The sequence below is a fragment of the Phoca vitulina genome, unplaced genomic scaffold (genome assembly GCF_004348235.1).
Source record: "Phoca vitulina isolate PV1807 unplaced genomic scaffold, GSC_HSeal_1.0 scaffold85, whole genome shotgun sequence".
NCBI classification, from domain to species: Eukaryota; Metazoa; Chordata; class Mammalia; order Carnivora; family Phocidae; genus Phoca; species Phoca vitulina.
In genome coordinates, this window is record NW_022589788.1 from 2835372 (window position 1) to 2859636 (window position 24265).

Sequence of the window (24265 nt, forward strand, 5' to 3'; positions counted from 1 at the left end):
CCTGGCTCCTTTCCCTTAGTCATGTACATCCAAGTTCCTCCAGGTCTCTTCACAGCTTGAGAGCTCGTTTCTGTTCAGTGCTGAATAATATTCCACCGTCTGGACGGACCACAGTTTATTTATCCATCACCTGCTAAGGACGTATTAGTTGCTTCTGAGTTTGGGGAGTTATGAATAAAGGTGCTGTTAACACCTGTGCGCAGGGTTTTGTGTGGACGTGAGTTTTCAGCTCCTGCGGGTAAATGCCCAGCAGCTTCATCGCTGCCTCAGATGGTAGATGTTCAGTTTTGGAAGAAACTGACAAACCGTCTTCTGCGATCGCACCCCCTCGGACGGGCGCTCCCGAGGCTCCGCATCCTCTCCAACATGTGCTGGTGTCGGGGTCCCGGGTTTGGCCGCGCTCACGGGTGTGCCTCGTTTGAATTTGCATTTCCCCTGTGACTGTGAATTTGAGCACCTTTCATAGGCTTATTTGCCCCCTGTGTACCTTCTCTGGTGAGCTGTCTGCTCGGGTCTTTGGTCCATTTTCCAATTGGGCTGATAGTTTTCTGACGTCGACTTTAAAAGAATTCTTTGTATTCATTCTCTTAACAAGGTCTCTTGCGGAGAGAAGTTTGTGATTTTAATGTGTCCGATTTACCAGTTTCTTCTTTCACAGATAGAACCTTTGATGCACCAAAGGCCCTTCTGCCCTGCGTTCCCTTCGAGGGGTTGTGGAGTTCTGATAGGATCTATTTCCGGTGCAACTTCATGAAAGTGTAAGGTCTGCGTCTTGATTCGGATTCTGCGTGCGGGACGGCCACGCACAGGATTTGAGCAACCACAGCCTCCTGCCAGCTCCTGGGCGCGACCTCTGCCGGAGGCTCCACGGAGCCAGCTCAGGGTCCCGGTTCTGACCCGTGTTGACCTCACCGGGCAGGCGCTGCTCTGGGCACCCTGCCACACACAGCCAGAGTCTCCGGGAGGGGGCGCCGAGGCTAGAGAGGCCAGGTGGCTTGTCCCCAGTGGGCCCAGGTCAGACCCTGGGCCTCATTCTTGGTCAGGGCCCTGTAACCTCTCTCCAGACCTGGGTGGCCAGTGTTTGTGCCTCAGTGGGAGAAAGACTCGAGAACCCCTGGGCTGTGCCGAGGTCAGGCAGGACCCCTGCAGAGAGTGGGAATGAGAGAGCTCTTGGGGTCTCGGTGGAGCAGTCAGGGAGGGCTCCCTGGAGGAGGTGAGACCTCAGCTCTGCCTTGGATTTGGAGCAGGGCTGAAACTAGTCCAGAGGGTGGGAGGCAGGATGAGCTGTGTGGGGTCAACCTCAGCATCCTCCAGGCCCCTCATCCTCCCACCACTGCCTCCGTCCTGCCAATTCCAGCGCCGACACCATCCCGGCCACCTGTGTCCTCTCCCTGCAGCGGCCTCCGGTCCCTGCCTTCATCCTCTCCACCCTCCCCGGTGACTGCTGTCCTGGGACGGCACTTTGAGAAGCCAGACAGTAACACCCAGTCCTGGGCTCTGGACTCTGCACATTCTGAAACGTTGCTTTCTTTTTTTTCTTTTTAAAGATTTTATTTATTTATTTGACAGAGAGAGACACAGTGAGAGAGGGAACACAAGCAGGGGGAGTGGGAGAGGGAGAAGCAGGCTTCCCGCCAAGCAGGGAGCCTGATGCGGGGCTCGATCCCAGGACCCTGGGATCGTGACCTGAGCCAAAGGCAGACGCTTAACGACTGAGCCACCCAGGCGCCCCTGAAACGTTGCTTTCAAGGAAAGCTCTGACGTCTCTTTCTGGCTTCAGAATGAACTGGCTGTGTGACTTTGGGAAAGTCATTGCCCCTCTCTGGTCAGCAGTTTCTTGATGGGACCATGGAGAGGCTTTGTTCAGCTGTAAGAATTCTGCAGTCTGAAAGAGTTGTGACAGCTTCTGGTTCCCGAGCACCCTCATCCCACCAAACAATATTCACCACGCCTGCAGGTCTAAGAAGCACAGCGCCGCTTTACCACGGAGGAAACTGAGGCTCAGAGGGTGCGGGCCCCCGCAGGAAACATCCCCCAGCTCCTGGGCGGTGGAGGCCAGCTCGAAAGCCTGGTCTGCTTCCTGCGAAGCCCTCGGCTTTCTCTGGATCAAGCTGACTCGTGTGTTACTTCAGGGAATAAAATAAAACTTTCTCATAATGAGGGATGAAATGTGCAGAGGGCTTGGATTTCTAAATCCAGGGAACCATTATCGCTTCAGCGCAGGCATCTGTGGTCTCTCCCAGTTTCCTCCGAAGCGGTTTTTGCAAGTTGATGAGAAAGCCCGGTGCTGTGTACTGCAAGGAGGTGAGTCTGGAAACAATGAAATCAACATTCTCATAATTAGCTCTTAAATTGTCCCCCGTATAGAAGCGCCCCGCAGCTCCTGCCCCATCGAGCCGCTTGAACATTCTTACTTACACAAATCTGAACAATTTTTGACAAGATTTTTGAGTTTTGTCAGATGTGAATTGTTAAGATTTAATTGAAAAAATGAACAGAACGCAACCACTATTTCAAAGGGAGTGACCCAGAACCAATTAGAATTTAGTAACAATTGACCATTCAGCACTGAAATCCATGTTGGGACAGTCAGATTAAAGCCACTTTAATTCCACGCCCCCACCCCCCTGCCCCCCGATTCCTGAACCCAAAATATCATTAGTGGGAGATTTCCCTGAATTTTCTTCCAATCGATTTCCCTGGTTTTGGAGGTGAAGTTCAGGGGGCGGGACTGTGCCGGGGAAGATGTTGGCCGGGTTATCTCCGGTGCTGAGATGATCCCCAATATAGGTTACCGTCTTGAAAAAACAGGTCAGGCCAAGCAACATTCCTCGTCAAATTGCTGTTGACAGCCCAAACAGGAGACGGAGAAGGGCCACAAAAAGGGCCTTTCATCTGAAGACAACACAGGGAATAATTGGTCATTCTCTCCTTCTCAGCTGGGGGAAAATTCCCAAACAAAGCCAGGGTTTCCGAGGGCAACTTCTTAATCCTTTCTGGCAGATGCTCTCCGGGAAGTGTCAGCTGAGAAAGTGCGGCCGGTGTGGCGGGCACGGTGCCTGGCGCGTAGTAGGTGCTTAGTAAACATGCTGGGGGTGGGGCGCGCGCCCGGTACGCAAGGGGATGACGTCAGGGGTAGGTGGCATGTGGCCCACCTGCCCTGTTGGCGGGACTGTGCGGGGTCGCTTTTCTGGTCTGTGTCGTCTCTGCAGACAGTGAGTCCCACGTGAGCTCCAGAACCTTCCCATCCTCTCCCGGGCTTTCTGGCTTCTTCTCTGACGCCCTCCTCATCTGGCTGGGGGTCCTGGTCACCTTCTCGGTCCAACCCCTGACGACCGCCTCCACTTAGGGAGCCGGAGCCAGATGCGGTGCGGCTTTATCTCATGACCCTCATAAGGCCCTGGAGGGGAACCAAGGCCCAGGAAGGCCCCGCAACAGGGCTGGCTGAGCGGGGACCGGGGTCTGCTGGCCCCATGGCGTGTCCCCCCAGTGGTCGTGATGCCTGCTGCCCCTTCTCCAGCGCGGGGTCCTGCAGCTTCTAGAAGCAGGGCCCCCGGCCCCGGCCCTCCTCTATCTGCCCCCAGGGGAACTGGAAGAGCTGAAGCCCAGAACCTGGGGCCCAGAACCCGAGGCCTGTTCTGCCCCTGACTTTTGCAGGATGAGAGCAAGGCTGTCCCCTCGCTGCCATGCTGGTGTCCCTGTTATTTGTAAGGCCACCCTGAGGAGATGTCCTGGGATCGGTGACATCCAAGCTCATCTTCCCACCTCCATGACCACTTCTGTCCCCCGACTCTTGTTTGGATACATTTCGTTTCACTTCCAGACATTGAGTGAGACCCCAGACTGCATTGTGAGGTATCAAAAAGAAAGGTTTAGATTACGAAGGTGTCCTCTTAGGGTATCTTACGCTGTTGCATCTCAGACCCTCGGCATCTCAGTTGGGGTCCCCAGAAGCCTAGACGAGCACTTAGTCCCAGGAAACACAGCGGGGAGGTGAAGAAGGGACAGGGTGTCAGTGAGTGCCCTGAGATGAAAGGACACAGGGCAGGGCCCGCCCCGGAGGGTTTCTCCACTCTGGCCAGCATGGCGTGGGGGCTGCTCCTGGGGGGGGGGGGGGTGGATCCCTGGCATTTTGGGCTGCGCTTGGGCAGAGTAAAGACCAACACCTCTCGGAGAGAGTCCCCGGTTGAGGGGATGTGGCCACGGGCAGGAGGCAGTCAGGGACACTGAGGCAGTGCCGCAGGGGGTGCTTTGGGTCTGCTGAGTGTGGGGACATGGGCCCAGTCTAGCCCCGGGCTGAGAGGAGGTGGCAGGAGTGGGTCTGTCGCCCTCGGCTGCGTGGCTTGGGACGAATCACTATACCTCCCTGAGCATGGGTTTTCCCACCAGGGCTGTGGGTTTGCTGTGAGGCCATCAGCAGCCCCGGTGGCCCAAGGGCCTCCTCCTAGAAGGGGGATAGGGCGCAGCTCCCACACGCAGCGTGCTGGCACTGGACCCTGTTCAGAGCTGGCCAGGCCCTGGGCCCCGCCGAGGGGCAGCTCACAGACTCCTCTGGCTGCCTTCAGGTTGTACCGAGATTGGGGACCGTCACATTGTGTCTGGGGACCCCCAGGATGCGGAGGGAGGTCACACCGGGAACCAGTCTTGTCACCTAGGGGAGGGGACTTCGGAATCTGGGAGCGCTGTGGCAGGGAAGAGAGGACGTGCTCGCACTGTGGGGCGGCCTGAGGCTGGTGCTGAGGACTGCAGGGCGGACACCTGTTCCAGCTGGGGATGGTAGAAGCCTGCTGCTCTGTGAGGTAGTGAGCTCCCCATTCCTGGAAGTGTGTGAGGCTGAGTGTTGGTGTCAAGTTTTCTCAGTCATGTGGGGGAGTTGGGAGCCCTGGATGGTGGGGGTGGTAGATGGGGAGGGGTGGGGGGTGACTTTTAAGGCCTTTTCCACCCCAGAGAGTCTAGAATTCCATTTGTCTGTGAGGGGCCAAGCACTGCAAACGTGCTCCTCATTTGATGCATTGCCTCCGTGACTGCTCGAGGCTCCCCAGATAGAGTCCAGCAGTCGGGCCTGGTCTGAATTAGTGGGGCTTTTGGGGGGAGACTCTGACTTCAGCCTGAATGATCCGCTGAGTGGTGACCTGGAGCCTCGATGGGAGAGAAGCTGCTAGTGGGCGGAGCCCCGGGCCTCAGACTGGATGAAAAGCAGAGGGGAGTCTGCCCGGCTGGGGCGGAGGGGGGGATGCCTGGGGGCCTGTAAGAGTCCAGCCAGGCGGCCACTCATTGTGGGGTGCCCTGGGCGTGAATGCTACGGGACGAGCCCATGGGGTGAGGGGCCCTGAGAAAACCCGGCTCGGCCATCTGCGTGCCTCATGCCTGGCTTTGGCCGTGGCCCGGCTGCGCTCCTGGGGCCGGGGCTGGGAGGCCCCCTTGTGCCAGTCCCGAGGCCTCCCCGAGCCTCCCAGGCTTCTATGTGTGGTGCCGAGGCTCCTGGCTCTCCCACCCGCTCCGGGGGGGTGGTGTCTGGGACCAGGGACTGGAACCCGGCCTCGGCTCTCTTGCTGCTCTTCCCAGCTTGCACAGGCCCAGGGCCGCAAGGTGCTGTAATCTCCCAAGCCCCTTAGTGCCCCTTTTTAGACAGACAGGTGACCCAAGTGAGGCATGGGGTGCCAGGCCCCAGGGACCCTGAGGTGAGCCAGGCCGACGTGGCCCCCGTTTCCGGTGGCGAGCAGAGGACGGCCTCACTCCTTTGTTCACCCAGCAGACGGGGCACCTCCTCCGGGTGGGGCTCCGAGTCAGGCTCGGGATGAGTAATGAAAGCCCCATGGTCGGCGGGGTGCCAGGGTCCTGGCCTGATTCCTGCCTCACCTGCAGAATGCACACGTGCCGCGTCTCCTGCATCGGCTGTGACGGCAGGAGGTGCAAATGACACGCGCCGTTTTGTCCGGCTCACTTTGAAAAACCTAACAATAGACAGTGAACACCTTTACAGATCGCTACGAGTCCGTGTGAGGGATTTTAGCCAGGCTGATGGCTGGTGTTTGAGGGCCTCCGTGCCCAGTGCTGGGCCGCAAGCTGCACGTGCAGAGATGACCTCGTGCACTTGACCTGGGGGGGCCCAGAGGGCAGGGACACCGGGCCTGAGGGCCAACCCTCCCAAGCTCCCTCCAGGCCACCCAGCCTCCCTCCCCATATTCACAGAATTCAGATGAAGGAGCACGACACGTGTATCTGTAGACAGACCGTGTGTCCCGGCTGGAGCCCGGCAGAGAGGCCCAGGGCGGCCCAGCACCTGCAGACACCTGCTCAGGCAAAGCGCTAGATTCAGGCCTCTCGGGCTCCAATTCGGCCTCTGCCACGTGCTTGCCGAGGGGCCTGAACACCAGTAATTAAGCCCCCTGGGCCTCAGTTTACCCATCTGTACAGAGGAAATAAGGGCTTTGTTTTAAAAAGAAGAGCTTTAGAAGATCTTTGTAAGAGCTTTGCCCCATGGGGTTTTCGAGAGGATTAAATGAATTAATTGTGCATCTAGAAGAATACCCATCACGATTATTTACTGAGTTTAATTTAGGTCAAGGAAGCCGAGCCGGACAGAAGCAGTGCTTGGCACCCAGGTCTCCTGGCTTCCAGACTCTGGTCCGGGCCCTGGAGAGCCACACGCTGGGGCCCATTTCCAGGGCAGGCAAATCGGTGGATTCCGTCTTCCGCGAGGATCCAGCTCGCCTGTCTCCTTGGGGTTGGCGGGGAGCGGGAGGAGAAGAAAGGCTTGAAACTGTATCCTCCATCAGCTTGGGGTCAGGGGATCAGACCCTCACGTTTTCTCCACCGTCAAAACCCCCGTAGGATTTTGTTGAAGTTCAGTTTCACATCATGTGGCTGAACATTTGGAACTTTTTAAACGGAAATTGTAGAAAAAATGAAAAGTATTTTCGTCTCGGAACACAATACCTTCCTGGCAGGGAGCCACGGGGGAAAGCTCCATGCTGGAGAAGAAAGTGGTCATAATTGTCAATCTGGATTAATCCGGGCGTTCTTCCGTTTAACCTCGTGTCGGGCTGAGCGGGCTAATCAGGGCGCAGAAGACACTGTCTTTTGTAACTGTACTGAGGCTTTGGGCTTACACATCAGCTAATTTTCCGATCACATTTCCTTAATTATAAGCTCGGTTTAATGGAGCCCCAGACAAAACGGAACCATAAGGAAACTGTGAGTGGCCCGGGTGGAGTGTGCCAAGGATTTGTGGTGGAAATGCCAGGGCTTATCATCAGTGGCTTAGCGGGTGAGAGGTCTCCACGCAGCCCGGGGAAGAGCTCAGTTAGCAGCTGGGGAGGGAGGGGCTGGGGCAGCACTGTGCCTTGGGCAGCCCTGGCTCAGTCATTCCTGGACCCTCTGCAAGGGAGGCGGCCAGCATCCCCCATAGCACAGACCCCACAAACCAGGAACGCAGACGGAACTGAGCTGCGTCTTCCGGAAGGAGTGGCTTCGGTCCAGCCTGCCTTGGCCCGCACCTGCCGGGCGGGTGATGCCCGGCGGGCCCTGGTTTCTGGGCTGGGGTGGCAGGAGGGGTTGCACGGAGCTGGTGGAAACCCCTCCTTGATGACAGCCCCACTCCAATCCAGGCCTCCCCCACCCAATTTTCTCTTCCTGTGCCCTTTCTTTCCCCCAGACCCTCACCCTCCTGGCCACCAGCCTTCTCGTTGCAGACCTGGGGCCGGACCCCATCCTCCCCATGTGGCTGCCGGGCCCGTGGCCTCCTCCTGGAGCTCTTGTAGGCTCTGGCCCACCAGAGGGCCAGAAACAGGCAGAGGGAAGGACCCTATGGTGGCCGGTCAGGGGAGGTGGACACCCTATATTTACACCAGAGGCAGAGGATTGAGTACTGGGCTGGGGACCAGCCCTGAGGGGCTGACAGTCTTGCTGTGTGACCCAGTGCCTCACCTGTGATGGGAGAGATCAGATGAGGGGAGCCCTGTGGTCCTGCACCTTGCTCACCCTCTCCGCAAGCTGGGAGCCATGCTCCGTCCAGACTGCGATAGCCTCCAGCAGAGCTGTCATGTCACGTGGGGCTCAGAGCCGCTTCGGGAAGCTCTGCGGGGCCCAGGGCAAGAGCGGCCGTGCTTGGCATCCTCCAGTCTGCGAGCACCCCCTTCCCTGGCCAAGGCCAACGGCGCCGGCTGCAGCGCCCGATGTATGGGAAGGTGTCAGAACCAAGCAGGCCTGGGGGCGACCCCTTCATTGCACCGACTTTCCAGCGGACCCTCGTTAGCAGAAGCCTCTAGTCCATCCCCACCTCCCCCTCCTTCACCGCATTCCAGGCACTGGGCCATGAAAACGGACTGGGCATCCGCCCTGCACTCAGAGAGAACCGGGGCTGGTGGACAACCAGTTGCAGCACAAAGGCTTGGTGTGTCCAGGAGGCTTCCTGGAGGTGGTGTTGCTGTAGACCTTCTAAAGTTTAATAAGAATTTGCTATAGGGACAAGGTCCTGGGAGTGGTGGAAACAGAGCAGGAATATCAAGCTGGTGTGGCCCTGGGGGACCTCGGGGCAGGGAATGTGGCCAGAGGTGTGTCTGGGGAGGTCTGCCTGGACCTTGAATCCCCGGTTCAGAAAGTCGACTTTGTCCAGAAAGCAATGGACACTTGTGCCAGATTTTGTGCGGCAGAGGAAGCCAAGCGAACACTGGTTGGGATGCTCGCTGGCAGCAGGTGGAGGGAGGCCTGGGGGTGAGTCCAGAACAGGTGACCAGTGAGGAGGTCTGCAAGGATCTAGGGCACTGGGATGGCAGGGTCACGGGGGGCATGGGCGTGGAGGAGTGGGCAGCCAGGAAACGTGGTTCTGGGGGACGGGAGGCCTGTTGTGTGGGCAGCAAGGGCGACCTCCATCTTCCTGGTCTGGGTGACGCGATGAATTCAGCATGGAGGCTGCAGGAACAAGTTAAAGGGACTGTCAGAAATGCTCCAGGTCCTGAAACAGAGGGCCGAGACCCCTGCAGAGTTCTACAAAGATGAGAATGCACATTGCTCATGTCCTCCCTGGTGCACAAGCCATTTGGCTGCTTCTAGAAACCCTTCAGACGTTTGCAGCCAAAGCTCCTGCACCCCAGGGCCCCCAGTGTCCCCGCACCCCACCAGCACCCCTCACCAGTCTAGGGAGGGCTTTGCAGAGTGGGGGCCGGATCTGCATCACCCCCATGCCCAGCAGTGCTGCTGAAGGGAATGATTAATGAACACCTCTGTCCTCAAAGCTCTCTGGGTGAACACAGTGGCGCTCATCTCTGCAGATCAACCGGCCAGAACAAGAAAGGTGGACTCCTGATGTTTCCTTTTCATCTTGGCTTCCAAGCTCAGATATCCAAACCAGCGCCCACCGGTGTTGCGCCCAGCCCAGGTGCTGGCTGGCACCCACTGTCTCCGTTCTCTCCCCACGGGCACCCCCCAGTGTCAGGTGCCAGATGCTCAGAGTGGGCGAGCGGGAAGGAGGCAGCCCGACGCTACGCCTGCCCCCCTAGAACCTACACCGCTTTTTAGGGTTTCTATTTTTGTCTTAATTGCCCTATTTCACTGAGTGTGTAGTCTTGTTTTGTGTTTAGTCACTTTGGAAAGAGTTAGGGAATAAATCCAAAATAACCGTATCAGTAAGGTCAGTGTTCTTGTGATGAATCTTTTCTCCTTCGATTAGGACGCGGACTCCCCTCCTGGGTGCTGGCTCGCTGAGCTATGGGGCAGGCAGGCTGTCCTGGGTCTATAGAGCTGGGCGTGTGCACCCCCCATCCTTCCTTTCACCTCCTCCTTCACTTCCTACCCTTCTGTCTCCATCACCTTGCTCGGAGACTGCTCCTCTCAATGCCCGTTCCCTGACTGCCAACGCTGAGCGTGGACGATGGGGGCAAAAATGATCCACCTTCTCTACCCTTCTCTGTCTCCATCTACTGCTTTGCCATGTGACTTTGCAGCTCCTGCCCTCTGCTTTCAGCCAGGGCTTGCTTAGGCCAATGGGGTAGGTCTAAGTGGTTAATATTTCCCTCTATGGTTTGCATTTTTTTGGTGCCGTATTTAAAGATTCCTTCTTACTCTGGGATCATAAAGATGTCAGTTGATATTTTCTCCTAAAAGTTTTATAGTTCTCTTCACATTTGTGTCTTTAATCCATCAGAGGTCAACCTTTGTATATGGTGTGAGGTAGGGATTTGATCTTTTTTCCATGTGGAAAGCCATCATTCGCAGTCAGCAGCACCGTGGAATGACCTATTCTTACCCTGATGGTTTGTGTTCCTGCCTCTGTCAGGTTTCCATACATAGATGCATTATTTCTGAGCTTCCTGGTTTGTTCTGTCTATGTGTCTCATCTTGACCCGTTCCCACACTTTCTTATTTACTATAAATGTAAAGTAACTCATTGCAATGTTTTATTTCCTAAAACTTTTGAAGTTAGGGGTACCTGAGTGGCTCATTTGGTTGAGTGTCTGCCTTCAGTTCAGGTCATGACCACAGGGTCCTGGATTGAGCCCCCCGTTGGGCTCCCTACTCAGCAGGGAGCCTGCTTCTCCCCTTCCCTCTGCCTCTCCCTCTGGCTCATGCTCTCGCTCTCTCTCTCTGTCAAATAAATAAATAAAATCTTTAAAGAAAATAAATTAGTTATTTTGGCCCATTTCTCTTCCATTATCCTTTTATCCAAACTTTCCAAGTCTCATGGGAACACATTTGCTAGAATTTTTTATTCAAAGTTCATTGATTCTATAGGCTAATTTAGAGTTGACATCTTTATGATATGAGTCTTCATATCCATTAATATGATATATTTCATAACTTTTCTGGAAACATCTTGCATAGTTCTAAAGATTATAGTTTGGGTTGCTTAAAATTGGGATCTATTCTCAATTTTTTAAATTGATTATTAATGGCATCTAGGAATTTCATTGTTTTTGTATCCAGCAATCTTGCTGATTATTAGTTATACCTGTATAATTATTTTTACTACTTATACCAGTTTGTCCATAGGTTATCTTGGACTTCCTATGTGGACAGAGTGTTTTCCAATGTTTGCCTCTTGATTTTTTTTCTCGTCTTATTGCATTGTCTAGATCCACCAGTACAATTCTGAACATAAGTGACAATGAGGGCATCCTTGCCTTAACCCTGAATTTGATTAGGATACTTGGAAAATGTAATGACTAAGTCTAATGTTTTTTCTATTTTTTTTTTAAAGATTTTATTTATTTATTTGACAGAGAGAGACACAGCGAGAGAGGAAACACAAGCAGGGGGAGTGAGAGAGGGAGAAGCAGGCTTCCCATGGAGCAGGGAGCCCAATGCGGGGCTCGATCCCAGGACCCTGGGATCATGACCTGAGCCGAAGGCAGATGCTTAATGACTGAACCATCCAGGCACCCCTGTTTTCTCTATTTTTTGATAAATAGTTTTTATCAAGTATGGTAGAATCTACAAACTGCCCCTTTTTACCCACTTGCCCTTAGTTTTCCCTTCTAGTAATAGAACTTCCTTGGGTTTTAGCAGGGCACATGGCTACCCAGATGAAAACTATATTTCTCGGTCTTGGTGTGGCCACATGAGTCTCATCAGTGGATCTGGGGAGAAGTGATGTGTGCAGATTCCACACCACTTTCCCTCTTTCCCTTTCTGTGGAAGTGATGATGGTGATGGTAATCCACTTTGACCAAGTAGGTGAGGACAGCATGCTAGGGTGTGTGGACATTGAGATGGGAGGAGCCAGTGTCCCTGGGTGAGCTCAGAGAGCAGAGCCACCTGCCTGGCCAGGACCCCTGCTTTCCCTGCATTGTTATATGTCAGACAGACAAACTCCTATCTTGTCCCAATACCGTTTAGGTCTTTTGGCTCAGCAGCTTAGCCTATATCTTGTCTCAATTTTTTCAGATAAGGAAAGTTCATTCTGTTCATGGTTTGTTAAGAATTTTGAAAATGAAATAGTTAGTGGAGGTGGAGATGTACTGAGTGTTGGTTTGGCATCTGGGAAGATGCCACCCTTATCCTTCCATCTCTTATGCACCATTGTTCGTTAGCATGCTTTTGAACTGAGAATTCTCCTTGTGTTTATGGGACACACTAAAATGAGCTGTAGTCATCTGAGTACACTTCTAGATTCGATTTGCCAGTCTTTCCCTTAAGATTTTTTTTACAACTATATCATTTTTAAAAGCTTTATTTATTTATTTGCAAGAGAGCAAGAGAAAGTGAGTGTGGGTTCATGAGTAGGGGGAGAAGCAGAGGGAGAGAATCTCCAGCAGACTCCCCCATGAATGTGGAGCCCGATGTGGGGCTTGATCCCATGACCCTGAGATCATGACCTGAGCCGAAACCAAGAGTTGGATGCTTAACCAACTGAGCCACACAGGTGCCCCACATCTATATTTTTAATTGAAATTGATGTAACATTTTCTTTTCATGAAATGTCATTTAACTTCAAGCTGTAGGTTATATCAGCCTCAGAAAATGAATGAATGTCACATTTCCCCCTATTCTATGAAGCAGAGTGCACAAAATGAGGATTGTCTGTTCCTTGAAGGTTTGGTAAGTCTTGATGTAATCCGATCTAGGCTCCGTGGCTGTTTTTGTGGTTTGGAGGTGTGAGTTTCTGCTCATCAGTTCGCGTCTGCCTGGGTTATCAGCGTGCTCCTGTCTGCTCTTTCATCTTGAATTGGTTTTGGTGGTTGATTTTTCTTCAAGGCAATTGTGCATTGTGCTTGCATGGAAGAATCATTAGCACAAAGTTGATTGCATTATTCTTTCACAGATTCTAAACCTGCCCTGCACCTGCTATGCCCTCTCCTTCACTCCTACCGATATTGCTCGATAGGTGTTTCTCTTGTTCAGTCTTGCCAGACAGTTTTCCGATCAGATTTCCTCAGAGAACATTTTACTTTCCTTGGTTGTTTCTACATTTCTTTAATTTCTATTTAATCCATTTCTCCTCACGTCTTTACTTCTCCTCTTATAGGCTCTTTACAGCTGCTGTCATTCTAGTCTTCCTTTTAGTTAAACATGTAATTTGTTTATTTTAGGTTTTCCCGTGATAAATGCATAGCTTACAAATATACCTCTAAAAACCAACCTAGGTGCACCCCAAAACCATAGAGAATGCTTTCTTTTTCATTCACACCAAGTAATTCATAATCTCCATCGTAATCTGCTCTTTAACTCGTGAATTGTTTAGGAGAGTGTCTAAACTTTTCCAAATTTATACGTATATGCATCCAAATCACATTTTTATCATTCATTTGTAAATTAATTGCACTGCGGTCAGAGAGCATAGTCTGCGTGACAGTTACTCTCTGAAATTTGTGGGGGCCTATTTTTGACCTGTAGGTTGTCAAGGTCTGTAAGCGTCTTATGTGTGCTGGAAACAGCATCTGAGCTCTCCTGCAGAAGAGGGTGTCACCGTGGAGACTGTTTTTCATCATGTCCATTCCTGGGCAGCACAAGGCACCTTTGTACCCTTATGTATGGTTCCTAATGGCCCTGGGAGGAAAGCAAGGGAGGGATTATATATGGCTTATTTTACGGGAGAGGGGACTACATCTCAGAGAAGGAAAGCTGAGTGCCCGAAGTTACACAGCTCTTATGGGACAGGTACCTGTGGAGGAATGTAATTCCTTCTGCCTGTGGGTGGGGGGCCACTCCTATAGTGGCTGGAAGGAACAGCGTGTCATGGTGTGGAACAGCATGGGACCCCATGGGGGCTTTGCCGGAGTTTGAGCACTGGGTTCTGGGACCTGATGCCGGCAGGAAGTCACAGCGACTGGTCACCTGCTGCCTATCCTCATGTATGTGAACCTCCATCATGTCTAGATTATACCCGCTCCAGCCCTCTCCCTTTAGGGAAGCCGAGCCCTGTCTGGATACCCTTTCCCATCGAAGGTCCCCAGTCAGGCCCCCTTGGCCTGTCTTAGGTCCTCCCACATCGTTTCCTGTAATCCGGGAAATGTGCACCTGTTATCACTCCCCCCACATTCCGTGCTTTCCTGCTTCTGGGTCTCTGCTCCAGTGTCCTGCAGGGATCCGAGCACTCCTGGACCCCCTCTACGTGGACAATCACCAGCCCACGCCTTGACCTCGCTCCTGGCTCCTGTGTCTGTCCCACCCACCCCATCCTCTTCTGGACTGTCCCTTGTCCCCTCACTGGCTTCCTGGCCTCCAACCTGGAGGACTGTTTCTAACACATCTGGCCCTCCCCTCCCTGGCTCATCCCCTTGGTGCTTCCCCACTGCCCTGCTCAGGCCGAGCCTCTCACCGCTGGGAGGCCAGCGTGCAGTCATGACAAATGATTTGTCATCTCACCAGCCCCTGTGCCTAATAATGATTGTGCTTGCTGCTTCGTTCCTGGAGTTCCCCTCCTCCTTCTGTGATGTCTGGCTAATGCTAACCATCCTTGGAGATGTGACTCCAGGTCACCTCCTCTGGGCAGCCTTCCTTGGTGTCCAGGTGGGGTGAGGGCCACTCTGCCTTCCCATAGCACCTGGGGATACCCTCGGTCCTGGCTTTCATTGCTCGGATGGTGTGGTCACTGCTGTGTCCCAAATCTGTGGGAACAGTGCCTGCTTTAAATCTCGGACACATCTCCCATCATGGCTCTAGCTCCCAGACCGGCTGTCCGTGACCGCTGACCCCTGGCTGTTGTCTTCCACGTGGCTGGGCAAGCACTCCAGGTGGGGCAGGAAGTGACATCACCACCTGTCTCATTCCTGGATGGAGGGCTCCTGCCTGCTGACCAAGGTCAAGGCCCTTTCCAACGGCCCTTCATTAGCGAGTGGGCATCTCGCTGAGTCAGCAGGCACCTCTTCACAGCCCCTGTTCAGGGTCACTAGGTCCCTGGAGAATGTGGCCGAGGGCGGCCGGCCAACAACAGGGGCCATTGTCCTCGTCTGCCGCGGATGGGGTGGGCCCAGGCCCATCTGGACAGGGCAGGGGGCATGACCTCGGCTGCTCCGGAGAGGTCCGGCCAAGACCCCAGGCTCAGCCAGGCCAGAGAGGGGGCGCACAGATGGTGTCCCCAGCAGCCAGGCAGGGCCCTCCAGGGAACGTTTCAGGGTCCGAGAGAGCAGCTCCCTACCGTCCAACCCTCCTTGCTGCGTCCCCGACCCCCCGAAGGGGATCTTCCGCAGAATCCCTGAGACGGGAAGGAGCACATCTCCTGTGATGGGGGCCTCGTGCCTTCCACATAGCCCTTCATCCCTGGACACTGATGTTCTCCTGGACACTGAGCTCAGCCTCCCACGATTTCTCCCTCTGGACCCCACCTCTCCAGGCTCACCTGTCTCCCCTCCATCCCACGCCCCAGCTGCTCCTCACTCCCAGTCCCAGTCCCAGCACTAGCTAGGCGCTCTCCCAGTGGGGTCGGCGCAGGTCACTGTGTTACGTCGGCATGAGAACCAGCTCCATGGCTGGCTCTGTCCCCTGGAGCTGCAGGACCGGGCCCTGAAGCGACTTGCCCAAGAACACCCAGGAAATGAGTGCTGGCGCCAGCATCGGGAACAACCCCACTTCCTGAGCCCCTCCTCCCCTCCAAGCGACCTGCAGAACTGACGCACTTCTGAGTCCTCAGGGGGCCGGCGGCCACCGCCCTTGTCACTGACGCCCGTGATGTTGGCTTCACGCACTTTTTCTATTTCAGGAAATAAAACTTTACAGACTCAGCTGAGGCCCCCTCTCCCTCCCCACCCTCCCCTCCTCGAGGTCACCCCCACCCTACGGATGCAGGTCAAACACCTCGGCTGCGTGTGGAAGGGTGCACGTGCTGTGGACGGTGGGTGTCCTTGGTTTGTGGGTTTAAGACGTTAGCAAACTGCTGGAGCTTTTCCATAGCTCTTTCCGCCCTGCCTGGGCCGGGAGTGAGACATATGTCCGGAGTCCAGCGCGCCGTCTCTGTTTGCCCGATGAGGGGACAGCCTCGGACAGGCGCGGGACCCCTGGGCGCTCACCGGCCAGCACGTTCTGAGCTGGGCCTCAAAGCTGCGCCAGCTGCAGAGGCTGCCCTCTGTCCCCGGGGCTGCAGCAACGTCTCCGGGAAGGGAGGTGGCTTCCCCGTCATCCTTGGTCATGGCCGCACTGACCCCTGAGTGGAGTTTAGCTCCCGCCCCGGTGTTCCCAGGCCTGGACGAGCTGGCCCGGGCCCCCTCCTGCCAGCTCTCTTGCTCCCAGCGCCCTGCTCCCTGCTCTGCCACAAGGCCCATGCGCCCCCACAGCCCTCCCGGCCCCGGCTGCCCGTCTGGGTGCCCCCTGGTCTTTAAGGTAGCTGGAACACTGCCGTCAGGCGCACGGGCTCTGGGTTAAGAGGTTGTATGGGCCACCTGCCAGGTCCGTCACCAACAGAGGACTAGCTTCCCTCCCCGGAGATCCAGGGCTCGGCCCCCAAACCAGGCCCTGCCACAGCTCCCGGGGTTCGGGAGCCACTCTCTGCTGGAACTCTGCGTGTGGTGCTCCAGGCTGCCCTCGCCGTGCCTGCCGGGCACCGTCCTCCTTGTGTGACCTCCTGTGGGGACGGAGGCTCACTTCCGCACCCCGGGAAGGGGAACCAGGCCCAGGTGCACAGGGTGAGCCCTCAGCTCCCGCAGCGTCGCAGGCCACGCCCACGGCCCGCAGGCCGGTGCAGAGCCACCCAGCCCAGCCGCCCACCTCCAGCAACCCGCACGGGAAGCCCGGATTTCCGGCTCAGACAAGTTAAGAGATGTCTGGGGCTCTGGCTGCTCCGGAAAAGCCACTAATTAAGATGTCTCTTGTCTTGGTGCCCCAGACCCCTGTCCTGTCGCTGATCAGGTTACAGCGAGTGACAGCTCGAAGATGCTGCCTCTGGGGGGGTGGGGGTGAGTAGAGAGGACAGATTGCTTTGTGACCTGGGGCTGCCTTGCTGTGCCTCTGGGGACAGGCCCGGGGTAGGCATGGTAACCGGAGGCCCCCGCAGCAATGACATCTGCCCGAAGGGAGCTCTCACGTGGCTCGGCCAGGCCCCCCGTGCGCTCGGTAGGTCCGCCTTACACACCCGCTAGGTGACTGCTCCCACGGTGGTGACTCCCACCACCGTGCACAGTAATAACCCCAAAGGGCACAATCAGGCTCCCAGGAAAGACCCCAACCCCTGCCCAGGCCAACCAATGCAGCCAGACAGACTGGGTTCAAATCCATACTCCTCTGCCTGCCATGTAGACGGCCACTTCACCTTTCTGAGCCGTGGTTCCTGGTTTATGAGGTGAGGGGTGGTCACACTGACGTGAAGGGCTGCCGTGAGGATGAGCTGGGGAGAGCATGGGAGGGAAGGTACAAAGGCGTCCGGTGTTAGTCTCCAGGCCCCCTCCCACAGAACCCTTTCCCCACCGCCCATGCAGAGGCTGGTCTCCACATAGATGGGAAATTGAGCCTCAGAGACCTGGAGTCGGGAGGCTAAGGTCACAGCTGAGGGGCAGGAGGGAGATGGGGGCGGGGCCTCTGGGAGCAGCTGGATCTATAGGCTCAGCAAACCCTCGCTAGACCCCAGGAAATCAGGCCAAGTCACCCCATTGTGCATGTAGGGTAAGTTGGCACAAAGAAGACACCTTGCCTATGCAGGGTTCATGGCCAGGGCAGGACAGAGCAGGGGTGGAGGCCTGGCTGACCCCAAAGCTCCCCGTTCACCCATTCGACCCAAATCCCAGGAGTACCAGTGCTGAGCCAGATGCTGGCGTGACCTGATATTCCAACAAGGTGAGCGGGAAAGGCGACACTGCACACTCCAATAACAGAGATGAAGTGGGCAAAGGGTCTAGAGTACCAGGTAGGAGCAGGTGGGCTTTGATGATGGGGGAGGGGAGGAGATGGGGGAGGGGGTCGACCCGAGACTAGCTTCCCAGCCTAGGCAGTGCCCTGGAGCCTCAGATGCTGAGTGTGTGGCCAAGAGGCTGGCAGGTGAGCAGGATGGGGCCAGGGCCAGGACTTTGGAGGTCACCTTGGAAGAGGAGGTGAGTGGGAAATGGAGATCTGGAGCAGCAGGAAGATGGTAGGGCTGGGATGGGAGGTGTGCATGGGGAGTGAGGGGTGAAGAGTGGGTGGTGAGTGTGGTGACACTCCCATCAAGGGTGAGGACAGAAGGGAGGAAGTGCCAGTGACAGGTGTACCTGTCAAGGAGGAGGGCTGCTAACTGGGACCAGGGGCCCTTCATGTGGCCCAACCTCCTCTCAGCCTGGTGGCTGCAGGGTCACCCCATCTCATGTATAACAGAGGCTCGGGGTCCAGACATGAGTATCAGTGAGTGAGGGGGAGGTGAGTCACCTCTCTGAGTGAGGTGTCCCTTCTACCACTTTCTGTTGGATTCAAACAAGCCCCAAGCCCATCCAGATTTAAGAAGAGACATAGGCCTCCACTTCTCCACCTGAAAGGCCTCAAAGAATTTGTGAACATGTTTCAAAGCCCCTGTCTGCCCTCTGACTGTGAATTATTTATGTTCCTCCCATGTGCAAATCACACTCATCTCCTTCCACAATCCCCTGTCTCATCTGTCATGGGTTCAGGGCCAGGGTCTCATGTTGTCCATCAGCCCCAGGTGTGGGAAATGCCTCACCTTGTGGTTCTGGCTCCCTTTCTGTCTGAAGATTAAACTAAAGAGACAGTCACGTGCAGCCCCCAACAGGAGGCATTCAAACAGCGGGGTACCAGGAACCCAGGGAGGCCACTGCTCAGGGCACTTCCAAAGACTAGCCCCATTCATCCTCCCTGGGGGTTGCTCTCCATGGCTGTTGGCTCCCCTCTGGGTGGTCCCCTGTCACCAGAAGAAGTGGCTTATGTTTGCAACTAAGTGACCTTCCCAGCCTGCTTCTTGCCTGTGAGACATTAGGGTGCAAGGGCTTCTTGGGGTTTTCTTGCCAGCTCCATCCCTCGTCATCCAGGCTGCTGTGTTTCAACAGTGAAATCCTCTTTCAGACCTTGTGGGTTTCCTATGGTGGTTACTGACGTTCAGTCTGTTGGACCAGAGACACAGCCACCACATATTCCTGTAGGAGCAGCTCTTGTCTATCCTGAGATTCTTGAAGACAGTTTAAGCGAGAGGGTCAAGGGGACACCTGTTAAGTTCTGGAAAGGGTCTTTATCTGTGAGCTTCTCCTTTAGGTCTTTCTGAGCACTTAACAAAGAATCTTGCAGCCCCATTCTGCGTTTGATCTTCTCTCTAAAGCCATTTTAAAACTTGATGCATTTTAAAATTTGAAGACATTTTCAAATGTGGACAGGCTGAGAATGAGAAACACTTCTATTTTCAAACCCAGTGAGTCCTGGCTCCTTTACGTTTTCTCTAAATTTTTCTTGAAAATTGAACTGCTGGCTAGTCACCTCTCATCCCTCTCCACTTGCATTTTATCATAGGCAGCCGGGGAAGAGAGGCGGCACTTTCGTGTTTTTCCTGGAAATCTTCGTTAGACCAAGGGTCAGCAAATTATAGCCCCGGAGCCAAATCCAGCCCGCTGCCTGTTTTGTAAACAGAGAATTATCGGAATGCAGCCATGCCCGTCTTTTCATGCCTTGTTGGTGGTTGCTTTCGAGCCGCAGCTACAGACCCGAGGAATGACAGCAGACCCTGTCTGGTCCTCAGCACCTCACATCTTTACTACATGGCCCATCCAGAAACCAGCTGCTGGATCACTGAGTTACTGGGTGCATTTCCTATTCTTCTTCTTGTCACTGATGGTGGCTGCTCTCCTTGGGCCACCACAGAGCACGGCTCCTTCTTCTCCCCCAGAGCATTTTCTCACTCTTTTGTGGGCCTCATGGGCAGTCTCTGCAAGGCCTCTTTACCTTCTTCTCCAGCCCAGGATTTGTTAGGGCAGTCAATCTCTGTCCTGTTGCCACAAACGGATCAGCCCAAAAGCAGGGGCACGAAATAGTCTTTTTGGAAAGAGCCAGTGCAGGTGGCTTGTCTCTGCTCCACCAAGTTGGGGGCCCCTGCCTTGAGGCTCTGAATGACTCAGTGGCTGGGGGCTGGGATGATCTGAAGCCTTGTTGCCCCTGTGGTTGGTGCCTAGGCTGCAAAGACCAGGGCTGTTGACCCGAGTGTTCAGACCTGGCCTCTCCACGTGGCTGTGCTTTCTCCCAGCATGGCTGCTACAGGGAATGGAACTTCCCTCATGCAGGTCAGGGCTCTTGGAATGTGTGTTCTGGTGAGCAAGGTGGTGACCTTGATGCGAGGAGGTCCAAGAATTCGCAGACAAATTTAAAGCTGTCACACCTTGATTCCCTTGTCTGTAAAATGGGGATGATAATTCCTACCTTGCGGGGACAGGGCCTGGGGCTCAGTAAATGCTCTGTGACTATTGGCTGTTATCCTTGTCATCATCTCAACTTATGATGGCAACATGCACATGTATTTGGTGTCTGTCGCCTGGTCTGTCCGGCTTACATGGGACCACACGCTCAAAGGGGTTGAAGGCCCAGTAAACCACTTTCCCGTGTCCTTTCACACACCTGGTGCCTGCTAGGGGCTGATGTGCACTGTCCCGGGGGGTTGTTGCTCTTGTCTCCCCATTTTATTATGGGAGAGGTGCTGGTAGGTCCGCAGACAGGAGGGAACCCTGAGCAGTGGAGCCAAGCACACGTGCCCCATCCTGGGCCTGCTGGTGACTCATTCAGCTGGTCTGCTGTCCGTTCCTCACCTGTGCATTCCAGTCTCTTCTGTGGAGTCCTACAGTGTGCTGGGTCTTTCTCTTGTGCTGGGCAAGCAGACCAGCCCGAGCCTTGCCCACACGGGGCTTCCCTTCTGGGGTTTTCACGGCAGAGCGTATCATTGCTTTAGGCTCTCCGTCCACCTTCCCGGAAGCCAGCCAGCCAAGCCTCCGTTGTGCGGACGTGTGGCCGTAGCCCTCCGGGGGACTGCATCCTCTCCCCACCCACTGACTGTGTGGCTCAGGGGCAGATGTGCTTGAGCAGGAGGTTTAGGAGCCATTCCAGGCTTTTCTCCAGCCCTCTGGCCCTTTTTACCCACCGCCAGAAAAGCATGGCCCAAACTGGGCCTGTTGGTTCGCCTAGGTCCCTGGAAAGGTCCTCACAGCTGAGCCACAGAGAATGAGAAATCAATGTTTATTGCTGTGAACTGTGAAATCCGGGAGGTGGTTGTTACCAGGCAAAGCTGACTGATACAGTCCTGGTTGAGGATCCTGAGCACCCATTGGCAGGTGCATGGTTAATGGTGAGTCAACACCATTACCAGAACCAGAGTCGTACATGGGCAGGAAACCGATAGTTCATACCATCAAAGAATCCGATCAGCTGTCACAACCCAAAGCAGGTGAGCAGACTTCAGTCTGTGTTCTCCTCACTTCTCCACTCTGCTTTGTTATTTTATTTTACTCATCCCCCCACTTTTCCAACAGAGGAATTGAAGGGCTTACAGCATGAGGCACATTAAACAAACATAATAAAATCCAAGTAGAAGCCACAATACTAGCATAAAAGAGAATGCACTTATTATATTATAAAGGACCGACATTGCTGATATACTTAAGCTTTTCTGGACTTCTGAGCTTCCTGGCAGCCAAGGAGAAAATAAATCGTGATCAAGTTTACAATCTTCACTATGGGAATGGAACAAGCATATGACTTCCTCCAAAAGCTCTGTCAAGCACCCGGTCGTAAAATAGAATTCTCCCTGGGGCTTGCTGTCTGACGGGGTGGAGTGGCGGAATGAGGTGACAAACCACGGTCTTCAGCAGCGTGGTTGCTTTGTTTTCCACCCGAGGCCAATGTGAGGTTCTGCTTCAAAGCCAGCTATTTACATCTCCAAGCTCAAGTGGAAACAAGCCCTGGGATTATCTCTCCATTTGGGGTCAAAAGGCATGAATTTCAGCGGCAAAATGGTCCACGCTGCAATCTTTGTTTTCTGCATGAGCTGATAAACTCTGAGGCCAGGCCCACGGGGCCTCCCGCCGCATTGCCCATGAGCTTCGGTAAATCTTTTGACAGGAGTCATTGTCTAGGGCAGTGCCCCGAACGACTTCTCTAAACGGAGTTATTCATTTGGCTATAATGGGAGGCCGGGATGCCAGGCCCTGCTGATGGCGGCGATTTCACATTGAAGACCCGTCTTGTCAGGGTATTTGTAGCCTGAACACCGGCCCCCGGCACTGCCAGTGGTTGGGGTGTGGGGGGGGAGGGGGCCGGCTCTTCTTAGGTCTGGGGTCTGCGCGGAGGACCTGGGCTTCCTGAAGAGGAAGGAGGACAGCAGAACCCCTTTGGCACCCCCCCACCCCTGCAAGGAAAAGCTCAGCCGGGGAAGACCAGAGCTGCTGCTTCTGAGTCAGGAAGATGGGGCGGGGGGCAGCGGGTCCATCTTCTGCTGAGTGTGACTTGAGGAGACTGACTTCACCTCGTTGGTCTTAGTGTTCTCGTCTGTAACATGTGATTGAGATCACCTACCCCTTGGGGGGCTCTGGGGGGGTGAGGGGCACGACACAGTCGGGTTCTGTCTGGCACCGGGCATGCAGCCAGGCCCACGGAGGCACCCGATAAAGGCCTGTCACATGGATAACTATGGTGAGTGCACAGCCGCGAAGAACTCGGCGCGGTTCCAGATACTGCGCACTGACCCGCACGCAGGGCGGGAGTGTCACACAGACCTACACTGGTTCAGGACCGGAGGGAGCAACGGACACAGGCCCCCCCATCTTCTGCCCCTGGAGCACCCCCCCTCCCAGGCACGCCCCCATAGGTCACCCCTGGATGGGTTTCACCTGTTCTATGCTTCGGAAACATGAGATTGCCCTCGAGCTCTTTGCTGGGCACTGCTGGGGGGGGGCCCGCCTTGTTGCCATGCGTGGTGCAGTTTTCTTGTGCTCACTGCCATTCGTGTTCCCTTGGGCGTGGAAACCATACTCGGGCTCTTGCACACCTACCTGTGCCAGGCTTGATGCCCGCCCTCCTGGCCTGCCCCCTCCCTCTGCTGACTCACAGGTGGGTTCCCGAGGGGAGGCTGTGGGCGGCCAACACCCTCCACCCTGGTTTCCCTGGGACTGCTCACGTTTTAGCCACAAAAGTCCTGCATCCTGGTAAACCCCTCAGTCCCAAGCAAACCTGAATGGGCAGCCCCTCTAGAACAGTGGACATCGTCTCCCTAGCTGTTAAAGTGGGCAGTCGGAGTGGGAGTGACACTGGGAGGACATGGGCGGAGGGCTGCCTGTTGGGGAGGATGCGGTCCGGGGTGAGATTCCTGCATGGACGCATGGTCCTTCCAGCCCCCAGGCACAGGTCTGTTGTCCCCGCAGAGCCCGGCTGCTCGCCCATGGTGGGTGCCCTGCCCTGCCCCGCACATGTGATGAGAGCAGGCCCCTGACCCCCCAGGTGCCCCAGGCGTGGCTGAGCCCCCTCAGCTGGGCTTGCAGTTGGCGCCCGCATGGGGGCCTGGCCTCAGCTCCCATTTATTTGGGTCAGGGGCCAGTGAACTATAGCTCACGGGCCAAATCCAACCTGCTGTCTATTCTTGCACACCTGGCCACTTGAGAATGGTTTTCCTGTTTTCAAAGGTTGAAAAAAAAAAGCAAAAAGAAGAATGTTTGGGGGCTTGAAAATTTTACATGAAATTTCATTTTTTGTGTCTACGAATAAAGTTTTATTGGAACACACATGTGCCCATTCACTCAGGCATTGTCTCTGGCAGCTTCCCTGACACAAGGGTGGAGGGAGGCTGTGCAGCCCGAGAGTGGAGAACGCCAGCTCTCGGGCCCTTTGCCCACGGTTTGCCGACTCTGGTTTGGTGCGTCATGGAAACAGTTTTGCTAATTATAGCTTTAAAAAAAAATGGAATGCTTCACAGATTTGCGTGCACAGGGGCCATGCTAATCTTTTCTGTATGGTTCCAATTTTAGTATGTGTGCTGCCAAAGTGAGTGCTAGAGCTTCTTTTTTTTGAAACCTATAAAATTGGGCAACTGTAAAACCCTGTTTTGTGTGTTTTTAAAAATTGCGATAAAATACATTTAACACAATCTTTATTGTTGAGTCGTCTGTGTGGGTATCATTCAGTGGCATTAGATACATTCCTGGTGTGCGCCCGTCACTGCTGTTTTTAGCCAAAACTTTCTCGTTAGCCCTGTGATGGTGAATTTTATGTGTCAACATGACTGGGCTGGGGCTTTCCAGATATTTGACCTAACATGATTCTGGGAGCTTCTTGGTGGGGGGGGCTCATTTTTGGATGAGTCAACATTTGAGTTAGTAGACTGAGTAAAACAGATTGCTCTCTCCACCTGGGTGGGCCTCATCTCATCAGTTGAAGACCCGAATACAACAAAAGA

The 24265-nt window shown here is 54.7% G+C and overlaps 1 non-coding gene across 1 annotated transcript; it reads right to left on the reverse strand.

Moving 5' to 3' along the window:
* Positions 1 to 23763: 23763 nt before the first annotated feature.
* LOC116626366 lies at positions 23764 to 23861 on the reverse strand. Its single transcript, XR_004298274.1, has one exon. It is a non-coding gene; the product is annotated as a U6 spliceosomal RNA (small nuclear RNA).
* Between the last annotated feature and the right edge of the window lie 404 nt (positions 23862 to 24265).